At 34.5% G+C, this 15087-nt stretch overlaps 1 protein-coding gene across 4 annotated transcripts in view; it reads left to right on the top strand.

The window, feature by feature from the left end:
* The window catches only part of RFX3 (regulatory factor X3), a 317044-nt gene that overhangs the window by 171784 nt on the left and 130173 nt on the right, over positions 1 to 15087 (top strand). The gene's annotated exons all lie outside the window — the stretch shown is intronic.

Raw genomic sequence — 15087 nt, 5'->3', positions numbered from 1 at the left:
AACAAGTGGCTGATAATTATCCCTTGTTACATTGTTTTTATTTTTAATTGTTTCTACTCTCTCTTTATTTTTACTTTTCTCTTGTTTTTTCTTCAAATTCTGTAACTTAGTATGGTGCCCTCAATTCTCTGGAAATTAAAATCATCTTTCATATTCACTACTTAATGTTTTTCTGGCTTTATCTTATTTATTCTTTTGTCTTAAATGTTTATGTAAATGCTACTTGCAACATATTTTATTAAAAGGATTCAAATAGTATGAAAGCACGCAGACAAAAATAATGAAGCTTATTTTATTTTTAATTTTGTCATCAAGTGCCATTGTAAATTTCTTTCAAGGTATCTTGAAAGAAAAAAGTATATAATTCAGCTATACACCAGTTTAGATTTTCTTAAGCTGATTTCAGAGCATGAATAATTCAGTATTTCTTAAAGTATGAAGAGTTTTTAAATTTTTATATATTACATAATAAGTTGCATTTTCACTTAACGACAAAAGTAGACAGTGGAGCAGTTTATGCTAGTGGACTTGAGATTGTTAATTACTTATTATTTTACCAAAATAGTCTTCTTTAAACATTGTAGTCACTGCATAAATGTAGATAAAATACAGAAGGAACCCTTGTGATCATATATATCCTGCCCACTTGTGAAATAGATTTTGTGTTCTGGGGTTTGATAATAGTTATTATACTTTTCAATTTTCATTAGGTGCTTTGCCTACTGACTTTGAGATTCCTTTTTTTCTTTGATATAGTTTATTTACTTTGTACCTTATATATCAAAAATTTTCTAACAATTACCTTTTTATTTCCCTAAAATCTTAAAATGTAGTAGGAAACTAAACATTATGTTGGTCTATATGTCAATCTTAATTTGGGAACATCAGTGAGAGTACAAGCAAAGAAGAAGGTAGCAGTTCTGAGTGTATTTCTTTCTCCCTGGGAATCCTGAAAATTCATGATATCTAAGAATAGTAATAACCATTGCTTTGGAGTCTGTGTGGATTAGTTTTCTATTATTGTGTAACAAATTACAACAAATTTAATAACTTAAAACAGTACCCATTTATTATCTCACAATTTCGGTATGTCAGAAATCTGAGTGGGCTTGACTAGATTCTGTTTTAGGTCTCAAAAGACTAAAATTAAGGTGTCAGAAACACTGGACTTATATCTAGAGGTCCTGGGCAGGAATTTATTTCTGACCTCATTCAGATTGTTGGTAAACTTGATTTTCTTCCTTCAGTTGCCAGACTTGAGGTCTGTGCTTTCTTGCTGGCTCTCAGCCGGCATCTGCTCTCTGCTCTGTTACTTCTCCTGTGGCCCCTCCATCTGTAAAGCAACAAGGACAAGTTGAGGCCTTTGACTCTGACTTCCTCCTCCTCTGCCTCCAGCCAGGGAAGCATTCCACTTTTTTTTTTTTTTTTTTTTTTTTTTTGTATTTTTCTGAAGCTGGAAACGGGGAGAAACAGTCAGACTCCCGCATGCGCCTGACCGGGATCCACCCGGCACACCCACCAGGGGGCGATGCTCTGCCCCTCCGGGGCATCGCTCTGCCGCGACCAGAGCCACTCTAGCACCTGGGGCAGAGGCCACAGAGCCATCCCCAGCGCCCGGGCCATCTTTGCTCCAATGGAGCCTTGGCTGCGGGAGGGGAAGAGAGAGACAGAGAGGAAGGGGGGGGGGGTGGAGAAGCAAATGGGCGCTTCTCCTATGTGCCCTGGCCGGGAATCGAACCCGGGTCCCCCGCTCGCCAGGCCGACGCTCTACCGCTGAGCCAACCGGCCAGGGCCACATTCCACTTTTAAAGGTTCATGAGACTAGATCCTTCATACTTCATTTTGAACTCCACTGTGTCATATAATGTGATATAATCACAGGAGAAATATCACACTCAAGAGGTTACAGGGATGAGGTTTTAGAATCTGAGGCTGGGGGAATCTTTAGAATTTTGCATACCACATCATTTTATATCTAGCATCAATCTTCATTAAACTTCACGCATAACCAGAGAGCTAAGGTGAAACAAATAACTCACATATTGAAAGGCCATTAAGGAGGACTAAGTTTTAGAATGAGATTTTTGCTACAAAGAATATATGGCAAAACTACTATGTTTATGGATGAAAAACTCAGTATTATACAGAATTTATTTATTTTACAAGCAAATGAATAATTTCAATATAACCTAACCCAAATATCCAGTAGGTTTCTTGAAAGCTGAAAAGCTAATTCTGAGGTTCATGGAAAAGAATATTCAAAAGAATAGCCTAGAATATTAGGCAAAACAGAATAGCAGTGGAGGAAGAAGGACTTGTTCTACCTAATCTCAGAAGGTACTACAAAACTATCATAGTAAAAACTAAGTGATTACAGACCAGGAGTAAATAAGCAGATGCATGTATAAATGAGAACTTAGTTCATGATTAACATAGCACTTTTAATTTAAATAATGGATAGTGTAATAAATGGTGTTGAGGAAGATTTGTTTAGGAAGAAGTAAAGGTATACATTTATCTTACTATCCAAAATAGATTATAGAGCTAATCAGTTTTAAAACTATAAAACTAATCCAAACAAAAGAGGAGACAATTTTTTTGAATCTTAGAAAGAAAATCATCTTGTAGAAAATAAAACACCACAGGCTTGTAGGAAAAAGCAGATATATTTTGCCAAGTAATAGATAATAAACACCATAAACACAAGTAAAGGAAAAACACATGAAATATATGGGAATAAAAATTTTATCATGTATAACAAGATCCTGTAAATCGTTAAGGGAAGACAAACAATGCAATAGATAAGTGGGCAAAGAATAAGAATAGTCTATTGGCTAGTAAACATAGAGAATATCAACCCTGTAGAATGTTTACTAAAACCCAGATGTATTCCTTTTTAATAGCACTTTTTATCATAGGAAAAGTAACTTGAATGTTCATCAATAGTGGAATGTTAAATCGATTTCACCAGTAAAAATCGATGTGTAAGCATGTGTATGCCTATAGACATACACAAACTTGGCAAAAGCTCCAAGATGTATTAAGTGAAGTAAAGCAAGTAGTAAGAAAACATATCTCACCTGGTCCATATATGTACTCTTCAACAAAAAGGTACTGTACCAGAGACAAAAATTTTCACCTATGTATTTTCCCCTATATTTAGGTTGGTCCCTGTGGCATTTTGCGTAGTAGATTGTGGGCAAAAGTGACATGTATTATTTGTGAGTCAAGACTTTTAGGATCTATTATGCCACCTCTACAATCTCTCAGCTCCTACTAGGCTACATTAATGATGATAGAGCCTTTGTTATCCAGGGTCTGTGGAGGAGGGCCTTCTGAATCCCTGTTTGATAGGTAACTTAGGAGTGAAAGCACTGAGATTTGGAAGTTGTTGTTGCAGTTACTGTTAACTCTACTGGTTTGTTCAGAGGCATATATACACATGAAGGTGAATTTCTAGGCAGGGGACTAGAGGAATGCCTGTCATCCTGTGGTTAGTCATTATTTTCTAGAAGGTGAATAGCAGAAAGTGAGTGTGAATATAAATCTGGAGGCAGTCACATTTTATTCTGATTATGTCTTCATTGTTTCAATTTTATGAAATTGTATTTATGTGTAACTTATAAAAATATTGGGATAAATAAAGTATGGTAGTGCTTAAAAGTATGCAGTATAACAACAGTTAACTTGACTCTTGCTATGGTAATAGTATGACTGCTGCTCATTTTCTTAGGGATTTAGGTCACTAAAAAGTTGATACAAGTAACTATTTTTGTTTTAATTCATGTGTAAAATGTTAAGCTCTCTAAAACAGAATGTCTTTTTGTGAGAATGATATGTAGCACAATTCTAATGTTCAACAAACTGCTTCATTTTACTTATTAGTCGTCTAAAACATTACTTAATTAATTTTAAAAGAACACCTTAAGCTTAGACCAAAAATTAAAAACTAATATCCCATGACAGAAATAGAAGATAAACATAAAACTAAATACATAAAAATAAACTATTATTAAATGATTTGGCTAGCTGTTCTTGCTTGACAACACCCAATACGAAGGCCTACTTTCCCTTTAATAAGTGAGATTATTAAGTGTCACAAGTGAAAGACTGAGACCTTTTCATTGGCATATCAGAATGATTTAAAGATAATTTAAAGTGGAATAAGTTCAGAGCATATGGTTCATAGTTGTCCAGTCCCTTGCCTCTGTACTGCCAATGCCGTTAGTGGAAACACTAGCATTGTGGTTAGAATTCTAGGATTGGAGTCAAAAGACTTGTGAGTCACTGCTGCTTGTCACTTACCATGTCTTTGGGTTGTCATGGTATATTTGTACTTAGGTCACTGTTTATAAAATGGAGGTAAAAATGCCAACCATCTTCACTTCACCTCAGGACACTGCATATCATCACTATTAGGAATAGTATTAGCACTTGTTTAATAATCATATATAGCTAAGAAATTCTGTAGTCTAGGTTATGTTGCTTTGACTACCAACATGTAAGTTTAATAATTCATTCTCTTAATTCCCAGCACTCCCTCTCAAGGGAGTCAACATCTCTACTCTCTTGCTTCATTACCATAGACACTGGGAGCAAATATGCGTCTGTATCTATGTGTTCTTACCAGGAATTATGTTTACAGTCCATATTCTAATGATCAGTCAGAAGTTGTAAAACTTCATTTGCAGAGTTACATTTTTTGATGTGCTGATTACTTTTATTGATATTTTATGTTTCAGTAGTTTAATTTATTACTAGAAAGATTAGAGGAGCCTCTTACTCCAACAACCTCGCCTAACACTGCAGTAAGGTTGGTATATTTAGTTCATTTACTTTTCTGATCATCAGAGTGTTATTTAATAAATTTCTTCCAGAAATGATTACTTACCTTTGTAGAATCTTAGTATTGTTCAGTCCTGCTGGACCCCAAGGGAAATAATATTTAAGACAGTGTTATAATCATAATAAAAACAAATGTTCTTCACTTGTAGGAGATAGTTGTTACTTTGTTCCTGCTGACTTTTATAAATAGATATATATATTTTTATGTAATTATTTATGCAACTTATCATTGAGAAATCATTCTAAACAATCTGTTCTGAGTCACATCCCTGCTCCCAGAAATACTTGCCGTCTTGCCTTTAGAAACATTCTTTACCTCTTTCAAGTAGATTCTGCTCTTTGATGCTAGTCAGATATTTGAGGAGCGATAGATAATAGGCAGTAAGGATGATTTATTGAACTAATTCATTTCCAGTTGATTCCCTCATTTTCATATGGTCAAAAGTACAAGAGAATGAATCAAGACCTTACTTTCCACTACATTAGCCTTCATATTATTCTACCTAGTCTGAGTGTAACAAAAATAGTTACACTTTCTATAATGCTTAACTGTCATATTGAACTTTAGTACTGTTGAAGAATCAGGCTTTCTGATGTTTATTGGATTTGAAGGTGCTAGGAGCATCATTTATTTACTCCAAGTCTACTATGAGAAAACTGTATTCAAAAATCTGAATGTTTCTGAAAAACAGAAGAAGCTGCATTGTTTATAAGTGAAAGAATCAGCTAACACAGGGCCAGTGAGTAGATTTACAATGTAAGCAAACAGATTCCGTTTTCTACATAAAATGAATTCAGTCATTTAAATGGACAATACCCTGTTTTCCAACAGTTCACATTCATCACATTCTTTGAAGTGTAAGGACTACCATTTCTATAAGATAAACAGAAATTTTTTGGTTATTGAATAGCCTAGGAAGAACTTTATAAATTAATTTGAAAAATTTGGAGAAGTTCTTGTTCTGAAGTTCTTGTTCTTTCCCAGTAAGCCAGCCCAATGAGAGAGAGTTTAAGTAACATTTTTTTTCCAATCTATCCTGTCACTTAACCATGCTCTGTCCACTGTGATTTTTTAATCATTAAGTGTAAACATCCTTTACCTGCAAATTGCTATGAGCATTCAAAGTGTATGTAGATTTCTTCTTGACATTTATTAAATAGTCTTTGGCATATAATCTATTTTACTTTTTTTTTTTTTTTTTTTTTAGTTTTCTGAAGCTGGAAACGGGGAGAGACAGTCAGACAGACTCCCGCATGCGCCCGACCGGGATCACCCGGCACGCCCGCCAGGGGGCAATGCTCTGCCCACCAGGGGGTGATGCTCTGCCCCTCCAGGGCGTCGCTGTGCCGCAACCAGAGCCACTCTAGCGCCTGGGGCAGAGGCCAAGGAGCCATCCCCAGCGCCCGGGCCATCTTTGCTCCAATGGAGCCTTGGCTGCGGGAGGGGAAGAGAGAGACAGAGAGGAAGGAGGGGGGTGGGGTGGGAGGTGGAGAAGCAAATGGGCGCTTCTCCTATGTGCCCTGGCCGGAATTGAACCCGGGTCCCCTGCATGCCAGGCCGATGCTCTACCGCTGAGCCAACTGGCCAGGGCCTAATCTATTTTACTTTTAACCAAAGTTGAAAGTCATGGTTTTAGGTTTATGAGTTCTATTTCCATAACTGATGTCTGTGAAGGAGATTAGTTTTTCCTTTATGCATTTCCTTGTTTTGCATCTTCTCTTTTCTCATACCCACACTGTACTCTCGACTTTTTGATTTATCTTTCCTCAGATCCCTTCGACTCCCTGCAGTTTTACTGGTTTAGAAATATTTAATGAGTTGTGTTCTCTGGATGTTTTGCTTCCCTGCCTGCCCTTTTATTAGTAGCAATTCCAATGTGGTCCTTCTCCTGCTTAACTTTTGGTCAGTTGCATAGCAGCCTCTAATATTTCCCATATTAGAAGATATTCTAACACCCCACCTTTTAGTCTGCTAACAGCTCTCTTATATCTTATGTAGATTTATTAAAACCATCTTGAAGCAGTTTTTGAAAATTCTTAGTACTAAAGATTTGAAATGTTTGGAGCCAACCAGATGTAGAAGGAATACTCTCACATGTAACACTTAGTGAAGATCTTGACATAATGAAGACATTTTTACAAAGAGACTAGTATTGTTCTTAGCTGACTAATAAACTTAACAAATATAAATGATTTCATTTACAATTGAAAAGAATTTGTTTTTTGTTTTGTTTTTACAGAGACAGAGAGGGAGTCAGAGAGAGGGATAGACAGGGACAGACAGACAGGAACGGAGAGATGAGAAGCATCAATCATTAGTTTTTCATTGCGCATTGCGACACCTTAGTTGTTCATTGCTTGCTTTCTCATACATGCCTTGACCACGACCTTCAGCAGACCCAGTAACCCCTTGCTGGAGCCAGCGACCTTGGATCCAAGCTGGTGAGCTTTTGCTCAAACCAGATGAGCCCGCACTCAAGCTGGCGACTTTGGGGTCTCGAACCTGGGCCCTTGGCATCCCAATCTGACGCTCTATCCCTGTGCCACCGCCTGGTCAGGCGAAAAGAATTTGTTTTGAAGTGATTAATTTTACTTTTCTTGAAGCACATCCGAAACAACATATTGCATAGATTTGTTTTCAGAATATATTAATTAATTGTGTTGAGCTAGCACATTTTCCTGTGGTATGTAATTTGTTTAGGTATTGACTTTTTATAAGTAATAATTATAAAAGTATACAAAAATATCCAAATGTATTTGTAATACTAAATTTGAATAGTAATAAGAGGTGCTTCATTTAAATGTGTAAAAAAGTATTAAGTTGTTTAATTCATCTAGAGTCTATATATATAAATGCATTGATGCATATATTTATATTTTGGGAATAAGTTTTTTTCTTCAGTTGATAGAGAATGGATAAATTTCTGGTGCAGAATGTTATTATGTATAGACTTCATTACTCCAACATTCTCATGTACTACATAACTTTTTATAAATTAGCCCAAGGTCATTTTTATTCATTGGACAGTTAATTATAGAAATTATTGATTATTTCTAGTAATTGTTTGTTCATATCTTTTCAGTTCACATTTTCACTACTTTCCTGTTTATTAAAATTAAAAAGTGGTAAAAATTTTGTTTATTCTCTTTTGAGACACATCTGAAAATTTATTTTGGGAAAGATATAAAATTAAGAGAATTAATTTCCTAAAAAAATTATTTAATCATTTTCTTCCTCTCTCCAAATGGCTTGGAAGGTGTGATAGTTTATAAATTTCACAAAGATGGGTGGAAAATATAGTCACTGGGAATAATAATAAAATGCCAGCCAATAGGATGCTAGTTTCTCCTTTTTTAAGCAGTGCTGATCTGAACAGTGCCTGCACTAAAGTGTGGCAAATAAAATAAAAAATAAACTTATAATAAATAATAATTTAGTAAATATTTGAACAGAAATTAATGTTTAACATAAGAACATTATCAAAAATATTTGAAAAAATTGAATCACAGTTTATTTTAGGCAAGAAATAGCATGCAACTTTATTTTAAAATTTTATCTTTGATTTTTAATGATACATTAAGTGGCATTAAAAGTGATCATATTAGTTTTTAGAATAATAAACATTCCATGGTGGTTTCATTATATTTTTGAAAGACTAATACAATTATCTACTTTAAGAAGATACTGATATATTTTACAGAAGATATTCACTGGGCATTTCCTTTGCTAGGTATAGGCATTATTTAATTATTGATTAATTGTTAAATATTTACAGTGTGTTTACACTGTTTGAGTCTTTGAAAATATACCAACAACATAAATACTGCTTCTCTATAGATGAACTTGGGCCAGCAAAGGTAGGGATAGGCTGGAATTCTGCCGTTTTCACTTTCCATCCTGTGATAGGGTTTTTAAGTCTTTTTTTTTTTTTTAAGCAAGAGAGAGAGAGAGAGAGACAGAGATGAGAAGCATCAACTTGTAGTTGTGTCAGTTTAGTTGATTAGTGATCACTGCTCGTATGTGCCTTGAACGGAGGACTCCAGCTGAGCCAGTGACCCCTTGATCAAGCCAGCGACCTTGGGCTGAAGCCAGCAATTTTTGGGTTCAAGCCAGCCACCATGGTGATCTTGTCTGGATCCCACACTCAAGCCAGTGACCTCAAAACTTCAAACCTGGGCCTTCAGTGTCCCAGGTTGATGCTTTATCCACTACACCACCACCAATCAGGTGAGGGTTTGTAAATCTTGATAGACTGGTTCTGTAGACACAAATCTCTTCCTGGATTTGACTTTAAGATAGAAGAGAGCATTTCTGTGACTGTTCAATGCACTTTTATTAATAATAGAGCCCCCCTGTCCAAAAAGAAATAAAGGAAGGAGGGAGGGAGGGAAAGAAGGAATGAAATTAAATGACAAACCTTCAGCTGAAAACTAAAAGACTTTCCAAGGATCTTAACTTCTCATTGGTGAAATGAGACATATAAACATAAGGTAGTTTCTTTTTTTCTTTAATTTTCTTTCTTTTCTCTCTGTTCTTTTCACCCTTCCTTTCTTATTTCTTCCACTATCATTATACCTTCTCAAAATATCAATACAAACACTGTGTGAAATTTTGTCTTACCATCACTGAATTTGTTTCAAAGGCATCTACAGATCAGTTTCTTGTGGTTGGTAGAAAAACCACACGTACTGAATAATGAAATTGCATTACCTCCAGAAAATGCTGTAATTCACTATTTTTACTATTTAACCTTTCATTTACTTTGTCAGTTCCTTAATGTAGATAGTGTAAAATGTAAATAATGTAAAAAATTATGACCTATTTTTACATTGTATTATAAAATCTCATTGTGATAAGGGACATATTTATATGTTGTCATCCTAGATGAATTAACCAGCACCTACTCAAACTTCTTTTTCAAGATTCTTGATACCTTCTGAGTTTCATTTCTACTTTAATTAGAGAATTTTGTGATTTAAAGCAAAGGTAGTCAACCTTTTTATACCTACTTCCCACTTTTGTATCTCTGTTAGTAGTAAAATTTTCTAACCGCCCACCAGTTCCACAGTAATGGTGATTTATAAAGTAGGGAAGTAACTTTACTTGATAAAATTTATAAAGCAGAGTCACAGCAAGTTAAAGCATATAATAATAATTACTTACCAAATACTTTATGTCGGATTTTTGCTAAGTTTGGCAGAATAAATCTTTATAAAACAAGTTACTATAGTTAAATCTATCATTTTATTTATACTTTGGTTGCTCCGCTACTGCCCACCATGAAAGCTGGAACTCCCACTAATGGGCTGTAGGGACCAGGTTGACTACCACTGATTTAAAGGATACTTGGTGAACATAGTATTTGTTGCTGAAACCAAGTGGAATCTGAAGGTGAAATTCACACAGATATAAAAGATAAGACATAGTTTTGAAGATTTAATAATTTTACTAATTTTTTATAAAAGGTCTACCGGAAAGTTCTGTCCATTTCTATCACAACAAGTTTCGACACGTAAGCACATGTTTATTTGGCGCATGTGTGCCTCTCTATTTTTATCACTTAACGTATACATACTGACGTAGCAAATTAACTAAAACAAAGTTGATTCACGTTAGTCTTATGTGTGAAGCAATAGTGTACCCATGGCTACTGATAAAGTTCATTTACGCCACTGTAATTTTTATAAATTTCAACAAGGAAGAAATGCTACAGAAGCATGTCTGTCACATCCACCATATTCCCTGGACTTAGCACCCTCCGACTATCATTTGGTTTTGTCCTTACAAAATTTTTTGAAGGGCTAAAAATTCAAAAGTGAAGAAGATATCAAACAAGCACTGGTTCAATTTTTCGCATCAAAAGATAAAACATTTTTCAAAAATGGGATATACAAATTGCCCTCACGCTGGCAAGAAATCATTAACAATAATGGCAATTATATTATTTAATAAAGTTTATTGACGGTAAGAAAAATTTGTATTTTGTTTTATTCCAAAAACAGACAGAACTTTCCGGTAGACCTTATATATAATATAATTATAATATATTCCTTATACTGTGCTTTGTTTCTATATTTAACAGTTTTGGATCTCACAAAAATCCTTTATAATGGAGTAAATATATTTTCTATTTTACACACAGGCAATTATTACTTAAATAAATTGGCTATTCCGTACCCAAACAGGAACTATTGGATAAGTACTTAAAATCAGTTCTCCTACTTCCGAATTAACTGATCTTGCCACCTCTCCATATTGGCTACATAAAGTATTTCCCATTGAAAACGTAAGTTAGCACAAAACCATGTGCTACCATCTGTATTAATGAGTCCTAAGAGAACAAAAGGAAAGGAATAGTCAGTCTCCTATGGGATAAAATAAGTTACAGAGGCTTTTTAGAAAAAATAAATTTTTAATCATTCCTGGAGGGAAAGTGGTAGATTTCTGTTGTTTGGTTATATAATTTATGTAGAAAAAACAACAACATGAGCTATGAGACAAGTAATAAGGATGTTCAAGATTCTAATGTATAATTACAAAGGGTCAGAGAAGCTCCGTTTTAAAATACTCATCAAGCTTTAGATAGTATTAATAAGATTTATGTATCCCAGTCTGATTTTTTTTTCATCTAAAGTGTATAGAGAAGCACTGAAGAATTTAAACAGATGAGTTATATGAAAAAAGAGTGAATATTGTTTAAGAGCTAAAGATCTGACTTCCACTATTTAATTTGTATGTTGTTTGTATTTTTTCTTTTTCTTTCTTCTTTTTTTTTGTGTGACAGAGAGACAGAGGGAGGGACAGAAAGGGAGAGACAGACAGGAAGGGAGAGAGATAAGAAGCATCAATTCTTCGTTGTGGCTCTTTAGTTGTTCATTGATTACTTTCTTATATGTGCCTTGACTGGGAGGCTACAGCAGACCGAATGACCCCTTGCTCAAGCCAGCGACCCCTTGTTCAAGCTGGTGAGCCTTGCTCAAACCAGATGAGCCCAAGCTCAAGTTGATGACCTCGGAGTTTCGAACCTGGGTCCTCTGCGTCCCATCTAATGTTCTATCTACTGTGCCACCACCTGGTCAGGCTATGTGTATTTTTTCATAGATATTTTTTGTTGATTAAGTTTCCTTCTATCTTTACCTTTAATTTGTTGTTTTAATTTTTATCATGAATGGATTTAAATTTTGTCAAAAGTATTTATAGCATATATTGAGGTGATCATAGCATTTTTCTTACTGAAAATTTAGTGGACTAAATTTATGAATTTTAAATATTAAACATGACATTGCAATCTTGACTAAGCCCTAACTGATTATAATGTTTTGTTTTATATATATGGCTCGAATATATACTGCTCTCAAAAATTAGGGGATATTCAAAATGAAATGAAGCGATAAAAAAAAGCATTTCCCTTTTTTTTAATTAAACTAGAAAAAACATCAGAAAAGCAAACAAGTCAAAGGAAGTTGTTTGTTTATGCAAATGAGATATAAAACCAACTTCTATTTTATTGGTGAAAAATGCACTACATAAAAGGCTGAAATTACTGGAGTATCTGCACATTCCCTGATCCCCTAATTTCTGTGAGAAGTTTATAGACAGTTGACTCTTGAGCAGCATGGGTTTGCACTACACAAGTTCATTTATAAATGTATTTTTTTCAATAAATATATGGTCATCCCTCTATATCTCTCATAGTTTTTGCAGCTGAAGATTTAACCAACCATGAATCAAAAACAGTATTTTCCATCCATGGTTGGGAATTCTGGGATGTATAAGGCGTATTGTATACATTGATCTACTCCATTTTATATAAGGGACTTGAGCATCCTTGGATTTTGGTATCTGCAGGAAGTCCTGGAACCAATTGCCCTCTAAAACTGAGGGAGGACTGTATTTTGATAATATTTGTGCATATTATGTTCATGAGAGAAATTCTTCTGTAGTCATCTTTTCTTGTAATGTCTTTCTGGTTTTGGTTTCAGAGTAAGGCTAGTTTCATAAAAATAGTTGGGAGATGTCCCCTCATTCTTTATTTTGTAAAACATTTATGTCAAGTTGGCTCTTATTTTTTTTTTTTTACTTTCTGTAATGTTTGATAGAATTTACTAGTGATCTGGAGTTTGTTTCTTCTGTGGAAAGGTATTCAATTTCATATATATATTATATATATAGTTTTTTATAATTTGTATCTTTTAGGAACTTTAATCAAGTAGATGAATTTGTTGGCATTAATTTGTATTTATTATCCTTTTTTTTATCTTTTTTTTTTTTTTTTTGTATTTTTCTGAAGCTGGAAACGGGGAGAGACAGTCAGACAGACTCCCGCATGCACCCGACCAGGATCCACCAGGCATGCCCACCAGGGGGCGACGCTCTGCCCACCAGGGGGCGATGCTCTGCCCCTCCGGGGCGTCGCTCTGCCGCGACCAGAGCCACTCTAGCGCCTGGGGCAGTGGCCAAGGAGCCATCCTCAGCGCCCGGGCCATCTTTGCTCCAATGGAGCGGGAGGGGAAGAGAGAGACAGAGAGGAAGGGGGGGGGTGGAGAAGCAGATGGGCGCTTCTCCTGTGTGCCCTGGCCGGGAATCGAACCCGGGTCCTCCGCACGCCAGGCCAATGCTCTACCGCTGAGCCAACCAGCCAGGGCCCTTTTTTTTGTCTTTAAGATGTGTTTTACCTTTCAGCCTTGGTATTCATAACTTTTTCTTTTTTTCCCTGAATCTACCTTGATTAATATTTATCATTTTATTGAGTTTATCAACTTTTTTCTATTTCTTTTTAGATGTCTATTTCATTGTTTTGTTGTTGTTTTGTTTTGTTTTGCTTTTCATTTCCTTTTTCCTACTTCAGGTTTAATTTGTTCTTTAAATTTTTAGCTTCTTAAAGTTGAAACTTTAGATTTGTTGCATTGGTTTTTTTTCCCCCTAATAAAAATACTTAAAACGATAAATTTTCCCTATGAATGGCTCTAACTGTACTCAGCAAATTTTGATATATTGTGTTTTCAGTATCATATCATTTAAAATATTTTCTAAACTCCCTTGCTATTTCTTCTATGAATCATAAATTATATTTAAGTTTATTGTTCATTATATAAATATTTCAGGATTTTTCCAGATATCTTTGATTTTGATTTGAATTCTTTATAGTCAGAGAACATACTTTGTTATTGTCTTAATAGTTCTATATTTGATAGGACTTGTTTTATAGCTGAGCATTTGAACTTTTATACGGCATGTTCAGGTGTGTTAGAAAGCATGTGTATTGTGCTCCTATGTGGATTGTCATATAATGTGACTTAGATAAATTTGGTTGGTTGATAATTTCTATATCCTTACTAATTTTTTCTCTGTTTTCTCAACTATAGAAAGAAAAGTATAATATGAATTTGCTTGATTTCTTTTTCGGTCCTCTCTGGTTTGCTTCATGTTATTGAAACTCTGTTCTTAGATGCCAAGACATATAGGACATATTATTCTTTATAGTTTTCTTGACTAAATATTCCTCTTTATTTTTGGCAACTCTTTGTCTTGGAGTCTACTTTGATTGGTATTAACATAACTAGTCCATCTTTATTATGATTGGTATTTGCAAAAGCATCTTTTCCATATTTTTTTAACCTTTTTATGTCTGTAAAGGGTGCTCTAGTGGTGAGCATATAATTGGATCTTACATTTTTGCTCATTCTCACAATCAAGATTGGAATCTTCTATGTTGAATATAATTATCAATATGATTGCATTTAATTCTAGCATATTATTATTTGTTTCTATTTGTCCTATTTGTTCCTCTTTTGTTTTTTGTGTCTGCCTTCCATTGGATTTATTGAGGGTTTTATAGTAGCATATTACATTTTATCTTCACTATTTTCTACTATATTTTATTTAATGTCTGTTCTAGGATTTTTAGTGTATGTCTTTAGTTCAATCCAGCCTGAATTTGAGTAATATACCATTTAACATATAAGAATATTACAAAGTAAGAATATTACAAAGTATATTTTCATTTCCCTGTTCCATCCTCTGTGCAATTTTTGTGATACATTTCACTTCTATAAATATGGTAAACTCCATTATATATTGCTGTTATTTTTACTTTACATAGTCAAATATCTTCATAGAAATGAAAAGATGAAAAAACAAAAAATGTTTAATTTACCTACAAACTTACCATTTCTTCTACCCCTCATTTCTTTGTATAGATATCAGTTTCTACCTGTTATTATTTTTCCTCAGCCTAAAAA

The sequence above is a fragment of the Saccopteryx leptura genome, chromosome 2 (genome assembly GCF_036850995.1).
Source record: "Saccopteryx leptura isolate mSacLep1 chromosome 2, mSacLep1_pri_phased_curated, whole genome shotgun sequence".
NCBI classification, from domain to species: domain Eukaryota; kingdom Metazoa; phylum Chordata; class Mammalia; order Chiroptera; family Emballonuridae; genus Saccopteryx; species Saccopteryx leptura.
This window is presented reverse-complemented; position numbering and strand designations above follow the sequence as displayed.